We start from the raw sequence: 20,294 nt of genomic DNA, 5'->3' as shown, positions 1-20,294 counted from the left end.
TGCAGCGGACGTGGGAGTGGGAAGCATAAGGGATGAAGCCGGGGGTAACATGTCGGATGCGATCATACCAGCACTAAAGCACCGGATCCCATCAGAACTCCGAAGTTAAGCGTGCTTGGGCGAGAGTAGTACTAGGATGGGTGACCTCCTGGGAAGTCCTCGTGTTGCATTCCCTTTTTAATTATTTTTGTACGTACGTGAGGAACAGAACGCACGTGCGTGATATATATTAAGCCTGTCATCATATTTTTGACATTTGCGATATGTTTTAGCTCGGAGCTCGTTAGTCACGCGGCTAGGGAGAGTTGGGGCGCGAAAAGCGCGTTGTGAAAGGGGTGTAAAATACGTGTTGCTGCGGTATAGAGGGAGGGGTGGAAATAGTGGTAAACTCGTCTTCGTAGTTGAGCGAGAGAGTAAGTAGTATAGGGCATTATCCATTAGTAGGCGACGGTTGTAATGGTAGTAAGAATGTATAGCCGTCTTTGCAGCGGACGTGGGAGTGGGAAGCATAAGGGATGAAGCCGGGGGTAACATGTCGGATGCGATCATACCAGCACTAAAGCACCGGATCCCATCAGAACTCCGAAGTTAAGCGTGCTTGGGCGAGAGTAGTACTAGGATGGGTGACCTCCTGGGAAGTCCTCGTGTTGCATTCCCTTTTTAATTATTTTTGTACGTACGTGAGGAACAGAACGCACGTGCGTGATATATATTAAGCCTGTCATCATATTTTTGACATTTGCGATATGTTTTAGCTCGGAGCTCGTTAGTCACGCGGCTAGGGAGAGTTGGGGCGCGAAAAGCGCGTTGTGAAAGGGGTGTAAAATACGTGTTGCTGCGGTATAGAGGGAGGGGTGGAAATAGTGGTAAACTCGTCTTCGTAGTTGAGCGAGAGAGTAAGTAGTATAGGGCATTATCCATTAGTAGGCGACGGTTGTAATGGTAGTAAGAATGTATAGCCGTCTTTGCAGCGGACGTGGGAGTGGGAAGCATAAGGGATGAAGCCGGGGGTAACATGTCGGATGCGATCATACCAGCACTAAAGCACCGGATCCCATCAGAACTCCGAAGTTAAGCGTGCTTGGGCGAGAGTAGTACTAGGATGGGTGACCTCCTGGGAAGTCCTCGTGTTGCATTCCCTTTTTAATTATTTTTGTACGTACGTGAGGAACAGAACGCACGTGCGTGATATATATTAAGCCTGTCATCATATTTTTGACATTTGCGATATGTTTTAGCTCGGAGCTCGTTAGTCACGCGGCTAGGGAGAGTTGGGGCGCGAAAAGCGCGTTGTGAAAGGGGTGTAAAATACGTGTTGCTGCGGTATAGAGGGAGGGGTGGAAATAGTGGTAAACTCGTCTTCGTAGTTGAGCGAGAGAGTAAGTAGTATAGGGCATTATCCATTAGTAGGCGACGGTTGTAATGGTAGTAAGAATGTATAGCCGTCTTTGCAGCGGACGTGGGAGTGGGAAGCATAAGGGATGAAGCCGGGGGTAACATGTCGGATGCGATCATACCAGCACTAAAGCACCGGATCCCATCAGAACTCCGAAGTTAAGCGTGCTTGGGCGAGAGTAGTACTAGGATGGGTGACCTCCTGGGAAGTCCTCGTGTTGCATTCCCTTTTTAATTATTTTTGTACGTACGTGAGGAACAGAACGCACGTGCGTGATATATATTAAGCCTGTCATCATATTTTTGACATTTGCGATATGTTTTAGCTCGGAGCTCGTTAGTCACGCGGCTAGGGAGAGTTGGGGCGCGAAAAGCGCGTTGTGAAAGGGGTGTAAAATACGTGTTGCTGCGGTATAGAGGGAGGGGTGGAAATAGTGGTAAACTCGTCTTCGTAGTTGAGCGAGAGAGTAAGTAGTATAGGGCATTATCCATTAGTAGGCGACGGTTGTAATGGTAGTAAGAATGTATAGCCGTCTTTGCAGCGGACGTGGGAGTGGGAAGCATAAGGGATGAAGCCGGGGGTAACATGTCGGATGCGATCATACCAGCACTAAAGCACCGGATCCCATCAGAACTCCGAAGTTAAGCGTGCTTGGGCGAGAGTAGTACTAGGATGGGTGACCTCCTGGGAAGTCCTCGTGTTGCATTCCCTTTTTAATTATTTTTGTACGTACGTGAGGAACAGAACGCACGTGCGTGATATATATTAAGCCTGTCATCATATTTTTGACATTTGCGATATGTTTTAGCTCGGAGCTCGTTAGTCACGCGGCTAGGGAGAGTTGGGGCGCGAAAAGCGCGTTGTGAAAGGGGTGTAAAATACGTGTTGCTGCGGTATAGAGGGAGGGGTGGAAATAGTGGTAAACTCGTCTTCGTAGTTGAGCGAGAGAGTAAGTAGTATAGGGCATTATCCATTAGTAGGCGACGGTTGTAATGGTAGTAAGAATGTATAGCCGTCTTTGCAGCGGACGTGGGAGTGGGAAGCATAAGGGATGAAGCCGGGGGTAACATGTCGGATGCGATCATACCAGCACTAAAGCACCGGATCCCATCAGAACTCCGAAGTTAAGCGTGCTTGGGCGAGAGTAGTACTAGGATGGGTGACCTCCTGGGAAGTCCTCGTGTTGCATTCCCTTTTTAATTATTTTTGTACGTACGTGAGGAACAGAACGCACGTGCGTGATATATATTAAGCCTGTCATCATATTTTTGACATTTGCGATATGTTTTAGCTCGGAGCTCGTTAGTCACGCGGCTAGGGAGAGTTGGGGCGCGAAAAGCGCGTTGTGAAAGGGGTGTAAAATACGTGTTGCTGCGGTATAGAGGGAGGGGTGGAAATAGTGGTAAACTCGTCTTCGTAGTTGAGCGAGAGAGTAAGTAGTATAGGGCATTATCCATTAGTAGGCGACGGTTGTAATGGTAGTAAGAATGTATAGCCGTCTTTGCAGCGGACGTGGGAGTGGGAAGCATAAGGGATGAAGCCGGGGGTAACATGTCGGATGCGATCATACCAGCACTAAAGCACCGGATCCCATCAGAACTCCGAAGTTAAGCGTGCTTGGGCGAGAGTAGTACTAGGATGGGTGACCTCCTGGGAAGTCCTCGTGTTGCATTCCCTTTTTAATTATTTTTGTACGTACGTGAGGAACAGAACGCACGTGCGTGATATATATTAAGCCTGTCATCATATTTTTGACATTTGCGATATGTTTTAGCTCGGAGCTCGTTAGTCACGCGGCTAGGGAGAGTTGGGGCGCGAAAAGCGCGTTGTGAAAGGGGTGTAAAATACGTGTTGCTGCGGTATAGAGGGAGGGGTGGAAATAGTGGTAAACTCGTCTTCGTAGTTGAGCGAGAGAGTAAGTAGTATAGGGCATTATCCATTAGTAGGCGACGGTTGTAATGGTAGTAAGAATGTATAGCCGTCTTTGCAGCGGACGTGGGAGTGGGAAGCATAAGGGATGAAGCCGGGGGTAACATGTCGGATGCGATCATACCAGCACTAAAGCACCGGATCCCATCAGAACTCCGAAGTTAAGCGTGCTTGGGCGAGAGTAGTACTAGGATGGGTGACCTCCTGGGAAGTCCTCGTGTTGCATTCCCTTTTTAATTATTTTTGTACGTACGTGAGGAACAGAACGCACGTGCGTGATATATATTAAGCCTGTCATCATATTTTTGACATTTGCGATATGTTTTAGCTCGGAGCTCGTTAGTCACGCGGCTAGGGAGAGTTGGGGCGCGAAAAGCGCGTTGTGAAAGGGGTGTAAAATACGTGTTGCTGCGGTATAGAGGGAGGGGTGGAAATAGTGGTAAACTCGTCTTCGTAGTTGAGCGAGAGAGTAAGTAGTATAGGGCATTATCCATTAGTAGGCGACGGTTGTAATGGTAGTAAGAATGTATAGCCGTCTTTGCAGCGGACGTGGGAGTGGGAAGCATAAGGGATGAAGCCGGGGGTAACATGTCGGATGCGATCATACCAGCACTAAAGCACCGGATCCCATCAGAACTCCGAAGTTAAGCGTGCTTGGGCGAGAGTAGTACTAGGATGGGTGACCTCCTGGGAAGTCCTCGTGTTGCATTCCCTTTTTAATTATTTTTGTACGTACGTGAGGAACAGAACGCACGTGCGTGATATATATTAAGCCTGTCATCATATTTTTGACATTTGCGATATGTTTTAGCTCGGAGCTCGTTAGTCACGCGGCTAGGGAGAGTTGGGGCGCGAAAAGCGCGTTGTGAAAGGGGTGTAAAATACGTGTTGCTGCGGTATAGAGGGAGGGGTGGAAATAGTGGTAAACTCGTCTTCGTAGTTGAGCGAGAGAGTAAGTAGTATAGGGCATTATCCATTAGTAGGCGACGGTTGTAATGGTAGTAAGAATGTATAGCCGTCTTTGCAGCGGACGTGGGAGTGGGAAGCATAAGGGATGAAGCCGGGGGTAACATGTCGGATGCGATCATACCAGCACTAAAGCACCGGATCCCATCAGAACTCCGAAGTTAAGCGTGCTTGGGCGAGAGTAGTACTAGGATGGGTGACCTCCTGGGAAGTCCTCGTGTTGCATTCCCTTTTTAATTATTTTTGTACGTACGTGAGGAACAGAACGCACGTGCGTGATATATATTAAGCCTGTCATCATATTTTTGACATTTGCGATATGTTTTAGCTCGGAGCTCGTTAGTCACGCGGCTAGGGAGAGTTGGGGCGCGAAAAGCGCGTTGTGAAAGGGGTGTAAAATACGTGTTGCTGCGGTATAGAGGGAGGGGTGGAAATAGTGGTAAACTCGTCTTCGTAGTTGAGCGAGAGAGTAAGTAGTATAGGGCATTATCCATTAGTAGGCGACGGTTGTAATGGTAGTAAGAATGTATAGCCGTCTTTGCAGCGGACGTGGGAGTGGGAAGCATAAGGGATGAAGCCGGGGGTAACATGTCGGATGCGATCATACCAGCACTAAAGCACCGGATCCCATCAGAACTCCGAAGTTAAGCGTGCTTGGGCGAGAGTAGTACTAGGATGGGTGACCTCCTGGGAAGTCCTCGTGTTGCATTCCCTTTTTAATTATTTTTGTACGTACGTGAGGAACAGAACGCACGTGCGTGATATATATTAAGCCTGTCATCATATTTTTGACATTTGCGATATGTTTTAGCTCGGAGCTCGTTAGTCACGCGGCTAGGGAGAGTTGGGGCGCGAAAAGCGCGTTGTGAAAGGGGTGTAAAATACGTGTTGCTGCGGTATAGAGGGAGGGGTGGAAATAGTGGTAAACTCGTCTTCGTAGTTGAGCGAGAGAGTAAGTAGTATAGGGCATTATCCATTAGTAGGCGACGGTTGTAATGGTAGTAAGAATGTATAGCCGTCTTTGCAGCGGACGTGGGAGTGGGAAGCATAAGGGATGAAGCCGGGGGTAACATGTCGGATGCGATCATACCAGCACTAAAGCACCGGATCCCATCAGAACTCCGAAGTTAAGCGTGCTTGGGCGAGAGTAGTACTAGGATGGGTGACCTCCTGGGAAGTCCTCGTGTTGCATTCCCTTTTTAATTATTTTTGTACGTACGTGAGGAACAGAACGCACGTGCGTGATATATATTAAGCCTGTCATCATATTTTTGACATTTGCGATATGTTTTAGCTCGGAGCTCGTTAGTCACGCGGCTAGGGAGAGTTGGGGCGCGAAAAGCGCGTTGTGAAAGGGGTGTAAAATACGTGTTGCTGCGGTATAGAGGGAGGGGTGGAAATAGTGGTAAACTCGTCTTCGTAGTTGAGCGAGAGAGTAAGTAGTATAGGGCATTATCCATTAGTAGGCGACGGTTGTAATGGTAGTAAGAATGTATAGCCGTCTTTGCAGCGGACGTGGGAGTGGGAAGCATAAGGGATGAAGCCGGGGGTAACATGTCGGATGCGATCATACCAGCACTAAAGCACCGGATCCCATCAGAACTCCGAAGTTAAGCGTGCTTGGGCGAGAGTAGTACTAGGATGGGTGACCTCCTGGGAAGTCCTCGTGTTGCATTCCCTTTTTAATTATTTTTGTACGTACGTGAGGAACAGAACGCACGTGCGTGATATATATTAAGCCTGTCATCATATTTTTGACATTTGCGATATGTTTTAGCTCGGAGCTCGTTAGTCACGCGGCTAGGGAGAGTTGGGGCGCGAAAAGCGCGTTGTGAAAGGGGTGTAAAATACGTGTTGCTGCGGTATAGAGGGAGGGGTGGAAATAGTGGTAAACTCGTCTTCGTAGTTGAGCGAGAGAGTAAGTAGTATAGGGCATTATCCATTAGTAGGCGACGGTTGTAATGGTAGTAAGAATGTATAGCCGTCTTTGCAGCGGACGTGGGAGTGGGAAGCATAAGGGATGAAGCCGGGGGTAACATGTCGGATGCGATCATACCAGCACTAAAGCACCGGATCCCATCAGAACTCCGAAGTTAAGCGTGCTTGGGCGAGAGTAGTACTAGGATGGGTGACCTCCTGGGAAGTCCTCGTGTTGCATTCCCTTTTTAATTATTTTTGTACGTACGTGAGGAACAGAACGCACGTGCGTGATATATATTAAGCCTGTCATCATATTTTTGACATTTGCGATATGTTTTAGCTCGGAGCTCGTTAGTCACGCGGCTAGGGAGAGTTGGGGCGCGAAAAGCGCGTTGTGAAAGGGGTGTAAAATACGTGTTGCTGCGGTATAGAGGGAGGGGTGGAAATAGTGGTAAACTCGTCTTCGTAGTTGAGCGAGAGAGTAAGTAGTATAGGGCATTATCCATTAGTAGGCGACGGTTGTAATGGTAGTAAGAATGTATAGCCGTCTTTGCAGCGGACGTGGGAGTGGGAAGCATAAGGGATGAAGCCGGGGGTAACATGTCGGATGCGATCATACCAGCACTAAAGCACCGGATCCCATCAGAACTCCGAAGTTAAGCGTGCTTGGGCGAGAGTAGTACTAGGATGGGTGACCTCCTGGGAAGTCCTCGTGTTGCATTCCCTTTTTAATTATTTTTGTACGTACGTGAGGAACAGAACGCACGTGCGTGATATATATTAAGCCTGTCATCATATTTTTGACATTTGCGATATGTTTTAGCTCGGAGCTCGTTAGTCACGCGGCTAGGGAGAGTTGGGGCGCGAAAAGCGCGTTGTGAAAGGGGTGTAAAATACGTGTTGCTGCGGTATAGAGGGAGGGGTGGAAATAGTGGTAAACTCGTCTTCGTAGTTGAGCGAGAGAGTAAGTAGTATAGGGCATTATCCATTAGTAGGCGACGGTTGTAATGGTAGTAAGAATGTATAGCCGTCTTTGCAGCGGACGTGGGAGTGGGAAGCATAAGGGATGAAGCCGGGGGTAACATGTCGGATGCGATCATACCAGCACTAAAGCACCGGATCCCATCAGAACTCCGAAGTTAAGCGTGCTTGGGCGAGAGTAGTACTAGGATGGGTGACCTCCTGGGAAGTCCTCGTGTTGCATTCCCTTTTTAATTATTTTTGTACGTACGTGAGGAACAGAACGCACGTGCGTGATATATATTAAGCCTGTCATCATATTTTTGACATTTGCGATATGTTTTAGCTCGGAGCTCGTTAGTCACGCGGCTAGGGAGAGTTGGGGCGCGAAAAGCGCGTTGTGAAAGGGGTGTAAAATACGTGTTGCTGCGGTATAGAGGGAGGGGTGGAAATAGTGGTAAACTCGTCTTCGTAGTTGAGCGAGAGAGTAAGTAGTATAGGGCATTATCCATTAGTAGGCGACGGTTGTAATGGTAGTAAGAATGTATAGCCGTCTTTGCAGCGGACGTGGGAGTGGGAAGCATAAGGGATGAAGCCGGGGGTAACATGTCGGATGCGATCATACCAGCACTAAAGCACCGGATCCCATCAGAACTCCGAAGTTAAGCGTGCTTGGGCGAGAGTAGTACTAGGATGGGTGACCTCCTGGGAAGTCCTCGTGTTGCATTCCCTTTTTAATTATTTTTGTACGTACGTGAGGAACAGAACGCACGTGCGTGATATATATTAAGCCTGTCATCATATTTTTGACATTTGCGATATGTTTTAGCTCGGAGCTCGTTAGTCACGCGGCTAGGGAGAGTTGGGGCGCGAAAAGCGCGTTGTGAAAGGGGTGTAAAATACGTGTTGCTGCGGTATAGAGGGAGGGGTGGAAATAGTGGTAAACTCGTCTTCGTAGTTGAGCGAGAGAGTAAGTAGTATAGGGCATTATCCATTAGTAGGCGACGGTTGTAATGGTAGTAAGAATGTATAGCCGTCTTTGCAGCGGACGTGGGAGTGGGAAGCATAAGGGATGAAGCCGGGGGTAACATGTCGGATGCGATCATACCAGCACTAAAGCACCGGATCCCATCAGAACTCCGAAGTTAAGCGTGCTTGGGCGAGAGTAGTACTAGGATGGGTGACCTCCTGGGAAGTCCTCGTGTTGCATTCCCTTTTTAATTATTTTTGTACGTACGTGAGGAACAGAACGCACGTGCGTGATATATATTAAGCCTGTCATCATATTTTTGACATTTGCGATATGTTTTAGCTCGGAGCTCGTTAGTCACGCGGCTAGGGAGAGTTGGGGCGCGAAAAGCGCGTTGTGAAAGGGGTGTAAAATACGTGTTGCTGCGGTATAGAGGGAGGGGTGGAAATAGTGGTAAACTCGTCTTCGTAGTTGAGCGAGAGAGTAAGTAGTATAGGGCATTATCCATTAGTAGGCGACGGTTGTAATGGTAGTAAGAATGTATAGCCGTCTTTGCAGCGGACGTGGGAGTGGGAAGCATAAGGGATGAAGCCGGGGGTAACATGTCGGATGCGATCATACCAGCACTAAAGCACCGGATCCCATCAGAACTCCGAAGTTAAGCGTGCTTGGGCGAGAGTAGTACTAGGATGGGTGACCTCCTGGGAAGTCCTCGTGTTGCATTCCCTTTTTAATTATTTTTGTACGTACGTGAGGAACAGAACGCACGTGCGTGATATATATTAAGCCTGTCATCATATTTTTGACATTTGCGATATGTTTTAGCTCGGAGCTCGTTAGTCACGCGGCTAGGGAGAGTTGGGGCGCGAAAAGCGCGTTGTGAAAGGGGTGTAAAATACGTGTTGCTGCGGTATAGAGGGAGGGGTGGAAATAGTGGTAAACTCGTCTTCGTAGTTGAGCGAGAGAGTAAGTAGTATAGGGCATTATCCATTAGTAGGCGACGGTTGTAATGGTAGTAAGAATGTATAGCCGTCTTTGCAGCGGACGTGGGAGTGGGAAGCATAAGGGATGAAGCCGGGGGTAACATGTCGGATGCGATCATACCAGCACTAAAGCACCGGATCCCATCAGAACTCCGAAGTTAAGCGTGCTTGGGCGAGAGTAGTACTAGGATGGGTGACCTCCTGGGAAGTCCTCGTGTTGCATTCCCTTTTTAATTATTTTTGTACGTACGTGAGGAACAGAACGCACGTGCGTGATATATATTAAGCCTGTCATCATATTTTTGACATTTGCGATATGTTTTAGCTCGGAGCTCGTTAGTCACGCGGCTAGGGAGAGTTGGGGCGCGAAAAGCGCGTTGTGAAAGGGGTGTAAAATACGTGTTGCTGCGGTATAGAGGGAGGGGTGGAAATAGTGGTAAACTCGTCTTCGTAGTTGAGCGAGAGAGTAAGTAGTATAGGGCATTATCCATTAGTAGGCGACGGTTGTAATGGTAGTAAGAATGTATAGCCGTCTTTGCAGCGGACGTGGGAGTGGGAAGCATAAGGGATGAAGCCGGGGGTAACATGTCGGATGCGATCATACCAGCACTAAAGCACCGGATCCCATCAGAACTCCGAAGTTAAGCGTGCTTGGGCGAGAGTAGTACTAGGATGGGTGACCTCCTGGGAAGTCCTCGTGTTGCATTCCCTTTTTAATTATTTTTGTACGTACGTGAGGAACAGAACGCACGTGCGTGATATATATTAAGCCTGTCATCATATTTTTGACATTTGCGATATGTTTTAGCTCGGAGCTCGTTAGTCACGCGGCTAGGGAGAGTTGGGGCGCGAAAAGCGCGTTGTGAAAGGGGTGTAAAATACGTGTTGCTGCGGTATAGAGGGAGGGGTGGAAATAGTGGTAAACTCGTCTTCGTAGTTGAGCGAGAGAGTAAGTAGTATAGGGCATTATCCTTTTTAATTATTTTTGTACGTACGTGAGGAACAGAACGCACGTGCGTGATATATATTAAGCCTGTCATCATATTTTTGACATTTGCGATATGTTTTAGCTCGGAGCTCGTTAGTCACGCGGCTAGGGAGAGTTGGGGCGCGAAAAGCGCGTTGTGAAAGGGGTGTAAAATACGTGTTGCTGCGGTATAGAGGGAGGGGTGGAAATAGTGGTAAACTCGTCTTCGTAGTTGAGCGAGAGAGTAAGTAGTATAGGGCATTATCCATTAGTAGGCGACGGTTGTAATGGTAGTAAGAATGTATAGCCGTCTTTGCAGCGGACGTGGGAGTGGGAAGCATAAGGGATGAAGCCGGGGGTAACATGTCGGATGCGATCATACCAGCACTAAAGCACCGGATCCCATCAGAACTCCGAAGTTAAGCGTGCTTGGGCGAGAGTAGTACTAGGATGGGTGACCTCCTGGGAAGTCCTCGTGTTGCATTCCCTTTTTAATTATTTTTGTACGTACGTGAGGAACAGAACGCACGTGCGTGATATATATTAAGCCTGTCATCATATTTTTGACATTTGCGATATGTTTTAGCTCGGAGCTCGTTAGTCACGCGGCTAGGGAGAGTTGGGGCGCGAAAAGCGCGTTGTGAAAGGGGTGTAAAATACGTGTTGCTGCGGTATAGAGGGAGGGGTGGAAATAGTGGTAAACTCGTCTTCGTAGTTGAGCGAGAGAGTAAGTAGTATAGGGCATTATCCATTAGTAGGCGACGGTTGTAATGGTAGTAAGAATGTATAGCCGTCTTTGCAGCGGACGTGGGAGTGGGAAGCATAAGGGATGAAGCCGGGGGTAACATGTCGGATGCGATCATACCAGCACTAAAGCACCGGATCCCATCAGAACTCCGAAGTTAAGCGTGCTTGGGCGAGAGTAGTACTAGGATGGGTGACCTCCTGGGAAGTCCTCGTGTTGCATTCCCTTTTTAATTATTTTTGTACGTACGTGAGGAACAGAACGCACGTGCGTGATATATATTAAGCCTGTCATCATATTTTTGACATTTGCGATATGTTTTAGCTCGGAGCTCGTTAGTCACGCGGCTAGGGAGAGTTGGGGCGCGAAAAGCGCGTTGTGAAAGGGGTGTAAAATACGTGTTGCTGCGGTATAGAGGGAGGGGTGGAAATAGTGGTAAACTCGTCTTCGTAGTTGAGCGAGAGAGTAAGTAGTATAGGGCATTACCCATTAGTAGGCGACGGTTGTAATGGTAGTAAGAATGTATAGCCGTCTTTGCAGCGGACGTGGGAGTGGGAAGCATAAGGGATGAAGCCGGGGGTAACATGTCGGATGCGATCATACCAGCACTAAAGCACCGGATCCCATCAGAACTCCGAAGTTAAGCGTGCTTGGGCGAGAGTAGTACTAGGATGGGTGACCTCCTGGGAAGTCCTCGTGTTGCATTCCCTTTTTAATTATTTTTGTACGTACGTGAGGAACAGAACGCACGTGCGTGATATATATTAAGCCTGTCATCATATTTTTGACATTTGCGATATGTTTTAGCTCGGAGCTCGTTAGTCACGCGGCTAGGGAGAGTTGGGGCGCGAAAAGCGCGTTGTGAAAGGGGTGTAAAATACGTGTTGCTGCGGTATAGAGGGAGGGGTGGAAATAGTGGTAAACTCGTCTTCGTAGTTGAGCGAGAGAGTAAGTAGTATAGGGCATTATCCATTAGTAGGCGACGGTTGTAATGGTAGTAAGAATGTATAGCCGTCTTTGCAGCGGACGTGGGAGTGGGAAGCATAAGGGATGAAGCCGGGGGTAACATGTCGGATGCGATCATACCAGCACTAAAGCACCGGATCCCATCAGAACTCCGAAGTTAAGCGTGCTTGGGCGAGAGTAGTACTAGGATGGGTGACCTCCTGGGAAGTCCTCGTGTTGCATTCCCTTTTTAATTATTTTTGTACGTACGTGAGGAACAGAACGCACGTGCGTGATATATATTAAGCCTGTCATCATATTTTTGACATTTGCGATATGTTTTAGCTCGGAGCTCGTTAGTCACGCGGCTAGGGAGAGTTGGGGCGCGAAAAGCGCGTTGTGAAAGGGGTGTAAAATACGTGTTGCTGCGGTATAGAGGGAGGGGTGGAAATAGTGGTAAACTCGTCTTCGTAGTTGAGCGAGAGAGTAAGTAGTATAGGGCATTATCCATTAGTAGGCGACGGTTGTAATGGTAGTAAGAATGTATAGCCGTCTTTGCAGCGGACGTGGGAGTGGGAAGCATAAGGGATGAAGCCGGGGGTAACATGTCGGATGCGATCATACCAGCACTAAAGCACCGGATCCCATCAGAACTCCGAAGTTAAGCGTGCTTGGGCGAGAGTAGTACTAGGATGGGAAGTCCTCGTGTTGCATTCCCTTTTTAATTATTTTTGTACGTACGTGAGGAACAGAACGCACGTGCGTGATATATATTAAGCCTGTCATCATATTTTTGACATTTGCGATATGTTTTAGCTCGGAGCTCGTTAGTCACGCGGCTAGGGAGAGTTGGGGCGCGAAAAGCGCGTTGTGAAAGGGGTGTAAAATACGTGTTGCTGCGGTATAGAGGGAGGGGTGGAAATAGTGGTAAACTCGTCTTCGTAGTTGAGCGAGAGAGTAAGTAGTATAGGGCATTATCCATTAGTAGGCGACGGTTGTAATGGTAGTAAGAATGTATAGCCGTCTTTGCAGCGGACGTGGGAGTGGGAAGCATAAGGGATGAAGCCGGGGGTAACATGTCGGATGCGATCATACCAGCACTAAAGCACCGGATCCCATCAGAACTCCGAAGTTAAGCGTGCTTGGGCGAGAGTAGTACTAGGATGGGTGACCTCCTGGGAAGTCCTCGTGTTGCATTCCCTTTTTAATTATTTTTGTACGTACGTGAGGAACAGAACGCACGTGCGTGATATATATTAAGCCTGTCATCATATTTTTGACATTTGCGATATGTTTTAGCTCGGAGCTCGTTAGTCACGCGGCTAGGGAGAGTTGGGGCGCGAAAAGCGCGTTGTGAAAGGGGTGTAAAATACGTGTTGCTGCGGTATAGAGGGAGGGGTGGAAATAGTGGTAAACTCGTCTTCGTAGTTGAGCGAGAGAGTAAGTAGTATAGGGCATTATCCATTAGTAGGCGACGGTTGTAATGGTAGTAAGAATGTATAGCCGTCTTTGCAGCGGACGTGGGAGTGGGAAGCATAAGGGATGAAGCCGGGGGTAACATGTCGGATGCGATCATACCAGCACTAAAGCACCGGATCCCATCAGAACTCCGAAGTTAAGCGTGCTTGGGCGAGAGTAGTACTAGGATGGGTGACCTCCTGGGAAGTCCTCGTGTTGCATTCCCTTTTTAATTATTTTTGTACGTACGTGAGGAACAGAACGCACGTGCGTGATATATATTAAGCCTGTCATCATATTTTTGACATTTGCGATATGTTTTAGCTCGGAGCTCGTTAGTCACGCGGCTAGGGAGAGTTGGGGCGCGAAAAGCGCGTTGTGAAAGGGGTGTAAAATACGTGTTGCTGCGGTATAGAGGGAGGGGTGGAAATAGTGGTAAACTCGTCTTCGTAGTTGAGCGAGAGAGTAAGTAGTATAGGGCATTATCCATTAGTAGGCGACGGTTGTAATGGTAGTAAGAATGTATAGCCGTCTTTGCAGCGGACGTGGGAGTGGGAAGCATAAGGGATGAAGCCGGGGGTAACATGTCGGATGCGATCATACCAGCACTAAAGCACCGGATCCCATCAGAACTCCGAAGTTAAGCGTGCTTGGGCGAGAGTAGTACTAGGATGGGTGACCTCCTGGGAAGTCCTCGTGTTGCATTCCCTTTTTAATTATTTTTGTACGTACGTGAGGAACAGAACGCACGTGCGTGATATATATTAAGCCTGTCATCATATTTTTGACATTTGCGATATGTTTTAGCTCGGAGCTCGTTAGTCACGCGGCTAGGGAGAGTTGGGGCGCGAAAAGCGCGTTGTGAAAGGGGTGTAAAATACGTGTTGCTGCGGTATAGAGGGAGGGGTGGAAATAGTGGTAAACTCGTCTTCGTAGTTGAGCGAGAGAGTAAGTAGTATAGGGCATTATCCATTAGTAGGCGACGGTTGTAATGGTAGTAAGAATGTATAGCCGTCTTTGCAGCGGACGTGGGAGTGGGAAGCATAAGGGATGAAGCCGGGGGTAACATGTCGGATGCGATCATACCAGCACTAAAGCACCGGATCCCATCAGAACTCCGAAGTTAAGCGTGCTTGGGCGAGAGTAGTACTAGGATGGGTGACCTCCTGGGAAGTCCTCGTGTTGCATTCCCTTTTTAATTATTTTTGTACGTACGTGAGGAACAGAACGCACGTGCGTGATATATATTAAGCCTGTCATCATATTTTTGACATTTGCGATATGTTTTAGCTCGGAGCTCGTTAGTCACGCGGCTAGGGAGAGTTGGGGCGCGAAAAGCGCGTTGTGAAAGGGGTGTAAAATACGTGTTGCTGCGGTATAGAGGGAGGGGTGGAAATAGTGGTAAACTCGTCTTCGTAGTTGAGCGAGAGAGTAAGTAGTATAGGGCATTATCCATTAGTAGGCGACGGTTGTAATGGTAGTAAGAATGTATAGCCGTCTTTGCAGCGGACGTGGGAGTGGGAAGCATAAGGGATGAAGCCGGGGGTAACATGTCGGATGCGATCATACCAGCACTAAAGCACCGGATCCCATCAGAACTCCGAAGTTAAGCGTGCTTGGGCGAGAGTAGTACTAGGATGGGTGACCTCCTGGGAAGTCCTCGTGTTGCATTCCCTTTTTAATTATTTTTGTACGTACGTGAGGAACAGAACGCACGTGCGTGATATATATTAAGCCTGTCATCATATTTTTGACATTTGCGATATGTTTTAGCTCGGAGCTCGTTAGTCACGCGGCTAGGGAGAGTTGGGGCGCGAAAAGCGCGTTGTGAAAGGGGTGTAAAATACGTGTTGCTGCGGTATAGAGGGAGGGGTGGAAATAGTGGTAAACTCGTCTTCGTAGTTGAGCGAGAGAGTAAGTAGTATAGGGCATTATCCATTAGTAGGCGACGGTTGTAATGGTAGTAAGAATGTATAGCCGTCTTTGCAGCGGACGTGGGAGTGGGAAGCATAAGGGATGAAGCCGGGGGTAACATGTCGGATGCGATCATACCAGCACTAAAGCACCGGATCCCATCAGAACTCCGAAGTTAAGCGTGCTTGGGCGAGAGTAGTACTAGGATGGGTGACCTCCTGGGAAGTCCTCGTGTTGCATTCCCTTTTTAATTATTTTTGTACGTACGTGAGGAACAGAACGCACGTGCGTGATATATATTAAGCCTGTCATCATATTTTTGACATTTGCGATATGTTTTAGCTCGGAGCTCGTTAGTCACGCGGCTAGGGAGAGTTGGGGCGCGAAAAGCGCGTTGTGAAAGGGGTGTAAAATACGTGTTGCTGCGGTATAGAGGGAGGGGTGGAAATAGTGGTAAACTCGTCTTCGTAGTTGAGCGAGAGAGTAAGTAGTATAGGGCATTATCCATTAGTAGGCGATGGTTGTAATGGTAGTAAGAATGTATAGCCGTCTTTGCAGCGGACGTGGGAGTGGGAAGCATAAGGGATGAAGCCGGGGGTAACATGTCGGATGCGATCATACCAGCACTAAAGCACCGGATCCCATCAGAACTCCGAAGTTAAGCGTGCTTGGGCGAGAGTAGTACTAGGATGGGTGACCTCCTGGGAAGTCCTCGTGTTGCATTCCCTTTTTAATTATTTTTGTACGTACGTGAGGAACAGAACGCACGTGCGTGATATATATTAAGCCTGTCATCATATTTTTGACATTTGCGATATGTTTTAGCTCGGAGCTCGTTAGTCACGCGGCTAGGGAGAGTTGGGGCGCGAAAAGCGCGTTGTGAAAGGGGTGTAAAATACGTGTTGCTGCGGTATAGAGGGAGGGGTGGAAATAGTGGTAAACTCGTCTTCGTAGTTGAGCGAGAGAGTAAGTAGTATAGGGCATTATCCATTAGTAGGCGACGGTTGTAATGGTAGTAAGAATGTATAGCCGTCTTTGCAGCGGACGTGGGAGTGGGAAGCATAAGGGATGAAGCCGGGGGTAACATGTCGGATGCGATCATACCAGCACTAAAGCACCGGATCCCATCAGAACTCCGAAGTTAAGCGTGCTTGGGCGAGAGTAGTACTAGGATGGGTGACCTCCTGGGAAGTCCTCGTGTTGCATTCCCTTTTTAATTATTTTTGTACGTACGTGAGGAACAGAACGCACGTGCGTGATATATATTAAGCCTGTCATCATATTTTTGACATTTGCGATATGTTTTAGCTCGGAGCTCGTTAGTCACGCGGCTAGGGAGAGTTGGGGCGCGAAAAGCGCGTTGTGAAAGGGGTGTAAAATACGTGTTGCTGCGGTATAGAGGGAGGGGTGGAAATAGTGGTAAACTCGTCTTCGTAGTTGAGCGAGAGAGTAAGTAGTATAGGGCATTATCCATTAGTAGGCGACGGTTGTAATGGTAGTAAGAATGTATAGCCGTCTTTGCAGCGGACGTGGGAGTGGGAAGCATAAGGGATGAAGCCGGGGGTAACATGTCGGATGCGATCATACCAGCACTAAAGCACCGGATCCCATCAGAACTCCGAAGTTAAGCGTGCTTGGGCGAGAGTAGTACTAGGATGGGTGACCTCCTGGGAAGTCCTCGTGTTGCATTCCCTTTTTAATTATTTTTGTACGTACGTGAGGAACAGAACGCACGTGCGTGATATATATTAAGCCTGTCATCATATTTTTGACATTTGCGATATGTTTTAGCTCGGAGCTCGTTAGTCACGCGGCTAGGGAGAGTTGGGGCGCGAAAAGCGCGTTGTGAAAGGGGTGTAAAATACGTGTTGCTGCGGTATAGAGGGAGGGGTGGAAATAGTGGTAAACTCGTCTTCGTAGTTGAGCGAGAGAGTAAGTAGTATAGGGCATTATCCATTAGTAGGCGACGGTTGTAATGGTAGTAAGAATGTATAGCCGTCTTTGCAGCGGACGTGGGAGTGGGAAGCATAAGGGATGAAGCCGGGGGTAACATGTCGGATGCGATCATACCAGCACTAAAGCACCGGATCCCATCAGAACTCCGAAGTTAAGCGTGCTTGGGCGAGAGTAGTACTAGGATGGGTGACCTCCTGGGAAGTCCTCGTGTTGCATTCCCTTTTTAATTATTTTTGTACGTACGTGAGGAACAGAACGCACGTGCGTGATATATATTAAGCCTGTCATCATATTTTTGACATTTGCGATATGTTTTAGCTCGGAGCTCGTTAGTCACGCGGCTAGGGAGAGTTGGGGCGCGAAAAGCGCGTTGTGAAAGGGGTGTAAAATACGTGTTGCTGCGGTATAGAGGGAGGGGTGGAAATAGTGGTAAACTCGTCTTCGTAGTTGAGCGAGAGAGTAAGTAGTATAGGGCATTATCCATTAGTAGGCGACGGTTGTAATGGTAGTAAGAATGTATAGCCGTCTTTGCAGCGGACGTGGGAGTGGGAAGCATAAGGGATGAAGCCGGGGGTAACATGTCGGATGCGATCATACCAGCACTAAAGCACCGGATCCCATCAGAACTCCGAAGTTAAGCGTGCTTGGGCGAGAGTAGTACTAGGATGGGTGACCTCCTGGGAAGTCCTCGTGTTGCATTCCCTTTTTAATTATTTTTGTACGTACGTGAGGAACAGAACGCACGTGCGTGATATATATTAAGCCTGTCATCATATTTTTGACATTTGCGATATGTTTTAGCTCGGAGCTCGTTAGTCACGCGGCTAGGGAGAGTTGGGGCGCGAAAAGCGCGTTGTGAAAGGGGTGTAAAATACGTGTTGCTGCGGTATAGAGGGAGGGGTGGAAATAGTGGTAAACTCGTCTTCGTAGTTGAGCGAGAGAGTAAGTAGTATAGGGCATTATCCATTAGTAGGCGACGGTTGTAATGGTAGTAAGAATGTATAGCCGTCTTTGCAGCGGACGTGGGAGTGGGAAGCATAAGGGATGAAGCCGGGGGTAACATGTCGGATGCGATCATACCAGCACTAAAGCACCGGATCCCATCAGAACTCCGAAGTTAAGCGTGCTTGGGCGAGAGTAGTACTAGGATGGGTGACCTCCTGGGAAGTCCTCGTGTTGCATTCCCTTTTTAATTATTTTTGTACGTACGTGAGGAACAGAACGCACGTGCGTGATATATATTAAGCCTGTCATCATATTTTTGACATTTGCGATATGTTTTAGCTCGGAGCTCGTTAGTCACGCGGCTAGGGAGAGTTGGGGCGCGAAAAGCGCGTTGTGAAAGGGGTGTAAAATACGTGTTGCTGCGGTATAGAGGGAGGGGTGGAAATAGTGGTAAACTCGTCTTCGTAGTTGAGCGAGAGAGTAAGTAGTATAGGGCATTATCCATTAGTAGGCGACGGTTGTAATGGTAGTAAGAATGTATAGCCGTCTTTGCAGCGGACGTGGGAGTGGGAAGCATAAGGGATGAAGCCGGGGGTAACATGTCGGATGCGATCATACCAGCACTAAAGCACCGGATCCCATCAGAACTCCGAAGTTAAGCGTGCTTGGGCGAGAGTAGTACTAGGATGGGTGACCTCCTGGGAAGTCCTCGTGTTGCATTCCCTTTTTAATTATTTTTGTACGTACGTGAGGAACAGAACGCACGTGCGTGATATATATTAAGCCTGTCATCATATTTTTGACATTTGCGATATGTTTTAGCTCGGAGCTCGTTAGTCACGCGGCTAGGGAGAGTTGGGGCGCGAAAAGCGCGTTGTGAAAGGGGTGTAAAATACGTGTTGCTGCGGTATAGAGGGAGGGGTGGAAATAGTGGTAAACTCGTCTTCGTAGTTGAGCGAGAGAGTAAGTAGTATAGGGCATTATCCATTAGTAGGCGACGGTTGTAATGGTAGTAAGAATGTATAGCCGTCTTTGCAGCGGACGTGGGAGTGGGAAGCATAAGGGATGAAGCCGGGGGTAACATGTCGGATGCGATCATACCAGCACTAAAGCACCGGATCCCATCAGAACTCCGAAGTTAAGCGTGCTTGGGCGAGAGTAGTACTAGGATGGGTGACCTCCTGGGAAGTCCTCGTGTTGCATTCCCTTTTTAATTATTTTTGTACGTACGTGAGGAACAGAACGCACGTGCGTGATATATATTAAGCCTGTCATCATATTTTTGACATTTGCGATATGTTTTAGCTCGGAGCTCGTTAGTCACGCGGCTAGGGAGAGTTGGGGCGCGAAAAGCGCGTTGTGAAAGGGGTGTAAAATACGTGTTGCTGCGGTATAGAGGGAGGGGTGGAAATAGTGGTAAACTCGTCTTCGTAGTTGAGCGAGAGAGTAAGTAGTATAGGGCATTATCCATTAGTAGGCGACGGTTGTAATGGTAGTAAGAATGTATAGCCGTCTTTGCAGCGGACGTGGGAGTGGGAAGCATAAGGGATGAAGCCGGGGGTAACATGTCGGATGCGATCATACCAGCACTAAAGCACCGGATCCCATCAGAACTCCGAAGTTAAGCGTGCTTGGGCGAGAGTAGTACTAGGATGGGTGACCTCCTGGGAAGTCCTCGTGTTGCATTCCCTTTTTAATTATTTTTGTACGTACGTGAGGAACAGAACGCACGTGCGTGATATATATTAAGCCTGTCATCATATTTTTGACATTTGCGATATGTTTTAGCTCGGAGCTCGTTAGTCACGCGGCTAGGGAGAGTTGGGGCGCGAAAAGCGCGTTGTGAAAGGGGTGTAAAATACGTGTTGCTGCGGTATAGAGGGAGGGGTGGAAATAGTTGGTAAACTCGTCTTCGTAGTTGAGCGAGAGAGTAAGTAGTATAGGGCATTATCCATTAGTAGGCGACGGTTGTAATGGTAGTAAGAATGTATAGCCGTCTTTGCAGCGGACGTGGGAGTGGGAAGCATAAGGGATGAAGCCGGGGGTAACATGTCGGATGCGATCATACCAGCACTAAAGCACCGGATCCCATCAGAACTCCGAAGTTAAGCGTGCTTGGGCGAGAGTAGTACTAGGATGGGTGACCTCCTGGGAAGTCCTCGTGTTGCATTCCCTTTTTAATTATTTTGTACGTACGTGAGGAACAGAACGCACGTGCGTGATATATATTAAGCCTGTCA

The 20,294-nt window shown here is 48.2% G+C and overlaps 41 non-coding genes and 1 pseudogene across 41 annotated transcripts; all 42 read left to right on the top strand.

Annotated features, from left to right (window-relative positions):
• The first annotated feature begins 54 nt into the window (after nucleotides 1–54).
• On the top strand, nucleotides 55–173 carry LOC147970174 (5S ribosomal RNA). The gene has a single exon (XR_015605589.1). It is a non-coding gene; the product is annotated as a 5S ribosomal RNA (ribosomal RNA).
• A 364-nt stretch (nucleotides 174–537) lies between these two features.
• Nucleotides 538–656, top strand: LOC147970173 (5S ribosomal RNA). Its single transcript, XR_015605588.1, has one exon. It is a non-coding gene; the product is annotated as a 5S ribosomal RNA (ribosomal RNA).
• A 364-nt stretch (nucleotides 657–1,020) lies between these two features.
• Nucleotides 1,021–1,139, top strand: LOC147970172 (5S ribosomal RNA). Its single transcript, XR_015605587.1, has one exon. It is a non-coding gene; the product is annotated as a 5S ribosomal RNA (ribosomal RNA).
• A 364-nt stretch (nucleotides 1,140–1,503) lies between these two features.
• Nucleotides 1,504–1,622, top strand: LOC147970171 (5S ribosomal RNA). The gene has a single exon (XR_015605585.1). It is a non-coding gene; the product is annotated as a 5S ribosomal RNA (ribosomal RNA).
• A 364-nt stretch (nucleotides 1,623–1,986) lies between these two features.
• On the top strand, nucleotides 1,987–2,105 carry LOC147970170 (5S ribosomal RNA). Its single transcript, XR_015605584.1, has one exon. It is a non-coding gene; the product is annotated as a 5S ribosomal RNA (ribosomal RNA).
• Nucleotides 2,106–2,469: 364 nt separating this feature from the next.
• On the top strand, nucleotides 2,470–2,588 carry LOC147970169 (5S ribosomal RNA). The gene has a single exon (XR_015605583.1). It is a non-coding gene; the product is annotated as a 5S ribosomal RNA (ribosomal RNA).
• Nucleotides 2,589–2,952: 364 nt separating this feature from the next.
• On the top strand, nucleotides 2,953–3,071 carry LOC147970168 (5S ribosomal RNA). The gene has a single exon (XR_015605582.1). It is a non-coding gene; the product is annotated as a 5S ribosomal RNA (ribosomal RNA).
• A 364-nt stretch (nucleotides 3,072–3,435) lies between these two features.
• On the top strand, nucleotides 3,436–3,554 carry LOC147970167 (5S ribosomal RNA). The gene has a single exon (XR_015605581.1). It is a non-coding gene; the product is annotated as a 5S ribosomal RNA (ribosomal RNA).
• Nucleotides 3,555–3,918: 364 nt separating this feature from the next.
• On the top strand, nucleotides 3,919–4,037 carry LOC147970166 (5S ribosomal RNA). The gene has a single exon (XR_015605580.1). It is a non-coding gene; the product is annotated as a 5S ribosomal RNA (ribosomal RNA).
• A 364-nt stretch (nucleotides 4,038–4,401) lies between these two features.
• LOC147970165 (5S ribosomal RNA) lies at nucleotides 4,402–4,520 on the top strand. The gene has a single exon (XR_015605579.1). It is a non-coding gene; the product is annotated as a 5S ribosomal RNA (ribosomal RNA).
• Nucleotides 4,521–4,884: 364 nt separating this feature from the next.
• Nucleotides 4,885–5,003, top strand: LOC147970164 (5S ribosomal RNA). The gene has a single exon (XR_015605578.1). It is a non-coding gene; the product is annotated as a 5S ribosomal RNA (ribosomal RNA).
• A 364-nt stretch (nucleotides 5,004–5,367) lies between these two features.
• Nucleotides 5,368–5,486, top strand: LOC147970163 (5S ribosomal RNA). Its single transcript, XR_015605577.1, has one exon. It is a non-coding gene; the product is annotated as a 5S ribosomal RNA (ribosomal RNA).
• Nucleotides 5,487–5,850: 364 nt separating this feature from the next.
• Nucleotides 5,851–5,969, top strand: LOC147970162 (5S ribosomal RNA). The gene has a single exon (XR_015605576.1). It is a non-coding gene; the product is annotated as a 5S ribosomal RNA (ribosomal RNA).
• A 364-nt stretch (nucleotides 5,970–6,333) lies between these two features.
• On the top strand, nucleotides 6,334–6,452 carry LOC147970161 (5S ribosomal RNA). Its single transcript, XR_015605574.1, has one exon. It is a non-coding gene; the product is annotated as a 5S ribosomal RNA (ribosomal RNA).
• A 364-nt stretch (nucleotides 6,453–6,816) lies between these two features.
• Nucleotides 6,817–6,935, top strand: LOC147970160 (5S ribosomal RNA). The gene has a single exon (XR_015605573.1). It is a non-coding gene; the product is annotated as a 5S ribosomal RNA (ribosomal RNA).
• Nucleotides 6,936–7,299: 364 nt separating this feature from the next.
• Nucleotides 7,300–7,418, top strand: LOC147970159 (5S ribosomal RNA). The gene has a single exon (XR_015605572.1). It is a non-coding gene; the product is annotated as a 5S ribosomal RNA (ribosomal RNA).
• Nucleotides 7,419–7,782: 364 nt separating this feature from the next.
• Nucleotides 7,783–7,901, top strand: LOC147970158 (5S ribosomal RNA). Its single transcript, XR_015605571.1, has one exon. It is a non-coding gene; the product is annotated as a 5S ribosomal RNA (ribosomal RNA).
• A 364-nt stretch (nucleotides 7,902–8,265) lies between these two features.
• On the top strand, nucleotides 8,266–8,384 carry LOC147970157 (5S ribosomal RNA). Its single transcript, XR_015605570.1, has one exon. It is a non-coding gene; the product is annotated as a 5S ribosomal RNA (ribosomal RNA).
• Nucleotides 8,385–8,748: 364 nt separating this feature from the next.
• On the top strand, nucleotides 8,749–8,867 carry LOC147970156 (5S ribosomal RNA). The gene has a single exon (XR_015605569.1). It is a non-coding gene; the product is annotated as a 5S ribosomal RNA (ribosomal RNA).
• A 364-nt stretch (nucleotides 8,868–9,231) lies between these two features.
• On the top strand, nucleotides 9,232–9,350 carry LOC147970155 (5S ribosomal RNA). Its single transcript, XR_015605568.1, has one exon. It is a non-coding gene; the product is annotated as a 5S ribosomal RNA (ribosomal RNA).
• Nucleotides 9,351–9,714: 364 nt separating this feature from the next.
• Nucleotides 9,715–9,833, top strand: LOC147970154 (5S ribosomal RNA). Its single transcript, XR_015605567.1, has one exon. It is a non-coding gene; the product is annotated as a 5S ribosomal RNA (ribosomal RNA).
• Nucleotides 9,834–10,459: 626 nt separating this feature from the next.
• Nucleotides 10,460–10,578, top strand: LOC147970153 (5S ribosomal RNA). The gene has a single exon (XR_015605566.1). It is a non-coding gene; the product is annotated as a 5S ribosomal RNA (ribosomal RNA).
• Nucleotides 10,579–10,942: 364 nt separating this feature from the next.
• LOC147970152 (5S ribosomal RNA) lies at nucleotides 10,943–11,061 on the top strand. The gene has a single exon (XR_015605565.1). It is a non-coding gene; the product is annotated as a 5S ribosomal RNA (ribosomal RNA).
• A 364-nt stretch (nucleotides 11,062–11,425) lies between these two features.
• LOC147970151 (5S ribosomal RNA) lies at nucleotides 11,426–11,544 on the top strand. Its single transcript, XR_015605563.1, has one exon. It is a non-coding gene; the product is annotated as a 5S ribosomal RNA (ribosomal RNA).
• A 364-nt stretch (nucleotides 11,545–11,908) lies between these two features.
• On the top strand, nucleotides 11,909–12,027 carry LOC147970150 (5S ribosomal RNA). The gene has a single exon (XR_015605562.1). It is a non-coding gene; the product is annotated as a 5S ribosomal RNA (ribosomal RNA).
• A 364-nt stretch (nucleotides 12,028–12,391) lies between these two features.
• Nucleotides 12,392–12,498, top strand: LOC147970149 (5S ribosomal RNA; annotated as a pseudogene).
• Nucleotides 12,499–12,862: 364 nt separating this feature from the next.
• Nucleotides 12,863–12,981, top strand: LOC147970148 (5S ribosomal RNA). Its single transcript, XR_015605561.1, has one exon. It is a non-coding gene; the product is annotated as a 5S ribosomal RNA (ribosomal RNA).
• Nucleotides 12,982–13,345: 364 nt separating this feature from the next.
• On the top strand, nucleotides 13,346–13,464 carry LOC147970147 (5S ribosomal RNA). The gene has a single exon (XR_015605560.1). It is a non-coding gene; the product is annotated as a 5S ribosomal RNA (ribosomal RNA).
• Nucleotides 13,465–13,828: 364 nt separating this feature from the next.
• Nucleotides 13,829–13,947, top strand: LOC147970146 (5S ribosomal RNA). The gene has a single exon (XR_015605559.1). It is a non-coding gene; the product is annotated as a 5S ribosomal RNA (ribosomal RNA).
• A 364-nt stretch (nucleotides 13,948–14,311) lies between these two features.
• On the top strand, nucleotides 14,312–14,430 carry LOC147970145 (5S ribosomal RNA). Its single transcript, XR_015605558.1, has one exon. It is a non-coding gene; the product is annotated as a 5S ribosomal RNA (ribosomal RNA).
• A 364-nt stretch (nucleotides 14,431–14,794) lies between these two features.
• LOC147970144 (5S ribosomal RNA) lies at nucleotides 14,795–14,913 on the top strand. Its single transcript, XR_015605557.1, has one exon. It is a non-coding gene; the product is annotated as a 5S ribosomal RNA (ribosomal RNA).
• A 364-nt stretch (nucleotides 14,914–15,277) lies between these two features.
• LOC147970143 (5S ribosomal RNA) lies at nucleotides 15,278–15,396 on the top strand. The gene has a single exon (XR_015605556.1). It is a non-coding gene; the product is annotated as a 5S ribosomal RNA (ribosomal RNA).
• A 364-nt stretch (nucleotides 15,397–15,760) lies between these two features.
• Nucleotides 15,761–15,879, top strand: LOC147970142 (5S ribosomal RNA). Its single transcript, XR_015605555.1, has one exon. It is a non-coding gene; the product is annotated as a 5S ribosomal RNA (ribosomal RNA).
• Nucleotides 15,880–16,243: 364 nt separating this feature from the next.
• Nucleotides 16,244–16,362, top strand: LOC147970141 (5S ribosomal RNA). The gene has a single exon (XR_015605554.1). It is a non-coding gene; the product is annotated as a 5S ribosomal RNA (ribosomal RNA).
• A 364-nt stretch (nucleotides 16,363–16,726) lies between these two features.
• On the top strand, nucleotides 16,727–16,845 carry LOC147970140 (5S ribosomal RNA). Its single transcript, XR_015605552.1, has one exon. It is a non-coding gene; the product is annotated as a 5S ribosomal RNA (ribosomal RNA).
• Nucleotides 16,846–17,209: 364 nt separating this feature from the next.
• LOC147970139 (5S ribosomal RNA) lies at nucleotides 17,210–17,328 on the top strand. The gene has a single exon (XR_015605551.1). It is a non-coding gene; the product is annotated as a 5S ribosomal RNA (ribosomal RNA).
• Nucleotides 17,329–17,692: 364 nt separating this feature from the next.
• Nucleotides 17,693–17,811, top strand: LOC147970138 (5S ribosomal RNA). Its single transcript, XR_015605550.1, has one exon. It is a non-coding gene; the product is annotated as a 5S ribosomal RNA (ribosomal RNA).
• Nucleotides 17,812–18,175: 364 nt separating this feature from the next.
• LOC147970137 (5S ribosomal RNA) lies at nucleotides 18,176–18,294 on the top strand. Its single transcript, XR_015605549.1, has one exon. It is a non-coding gene; the product is annotated as a 5S ribosomal RNA (ribosomal RNA).
• Nucleotides 18,295–18,658: 364 nt separating this feature from the next.
• Nucleotides 18,659–18,777, top strand: LOC147970136 (5S ribosomal RNA). The gene has a single exon (XR_015605548.1). It is a non-coding gene; the product is annotated as a 5S ribosomal RNA (ribosomal RNA).
• Nucleotides 18,778–19,141: 364 nt separating this feature from the next.
• LOC147970135 (5S ribosomal RNA) lies at nucleotides 19,142–19,260 on the top strand. The gene has a single exon (XR_015605547.1). It is a non-coding gene; the product is annotated as a 5S ribosomal RNA (ribosomal RNA).
• A 364-nt stretch (nucleotides 19,261–19,624) lies between these two features.
• On the top strand, nucleotides 19,625–19,743 carry LOC147970134 (5S ribosomal RNA). Its single transcript, XR_015605546.1, has one exon. It is a non-coding gene; the product is annotated as a 5S ribosomal RNA (ribosomal RNA).
• A 365-nt stretch (nucleotides 19,744–20,108) lies between these two features.
• LOC147970133 (5S ribosomal RNA) lies at nucleotides 20,109–20,227 on the top strand. The gene has a single exon (XR_015605545.1). It is a non-coding gene; the product is annotated as a 5S ribosomal RNA (ribosomal RNA).
• Nucleotides 20,228–20,294: the final 67 nt, after the last annotated feature.

This window comes from Triticum urartu, chromosome 5A (genome assembly GCF_056163025.1).
Source record: "Triticum urartu cultivar PI428250 chromosome 5A, HENAU_Tu73, whole genome shotgun sequence".
In the NCBI taxonomy this organism is placed as follows: Eukaryota; Viridiplantae; Streptophyta; class Magnoliopsida; order Poales; family Poaceae; genus Triticum; species Triticum urartu.
This window is presented reverse-complemented; position numbering and strand designations above follow the sequence as displayed.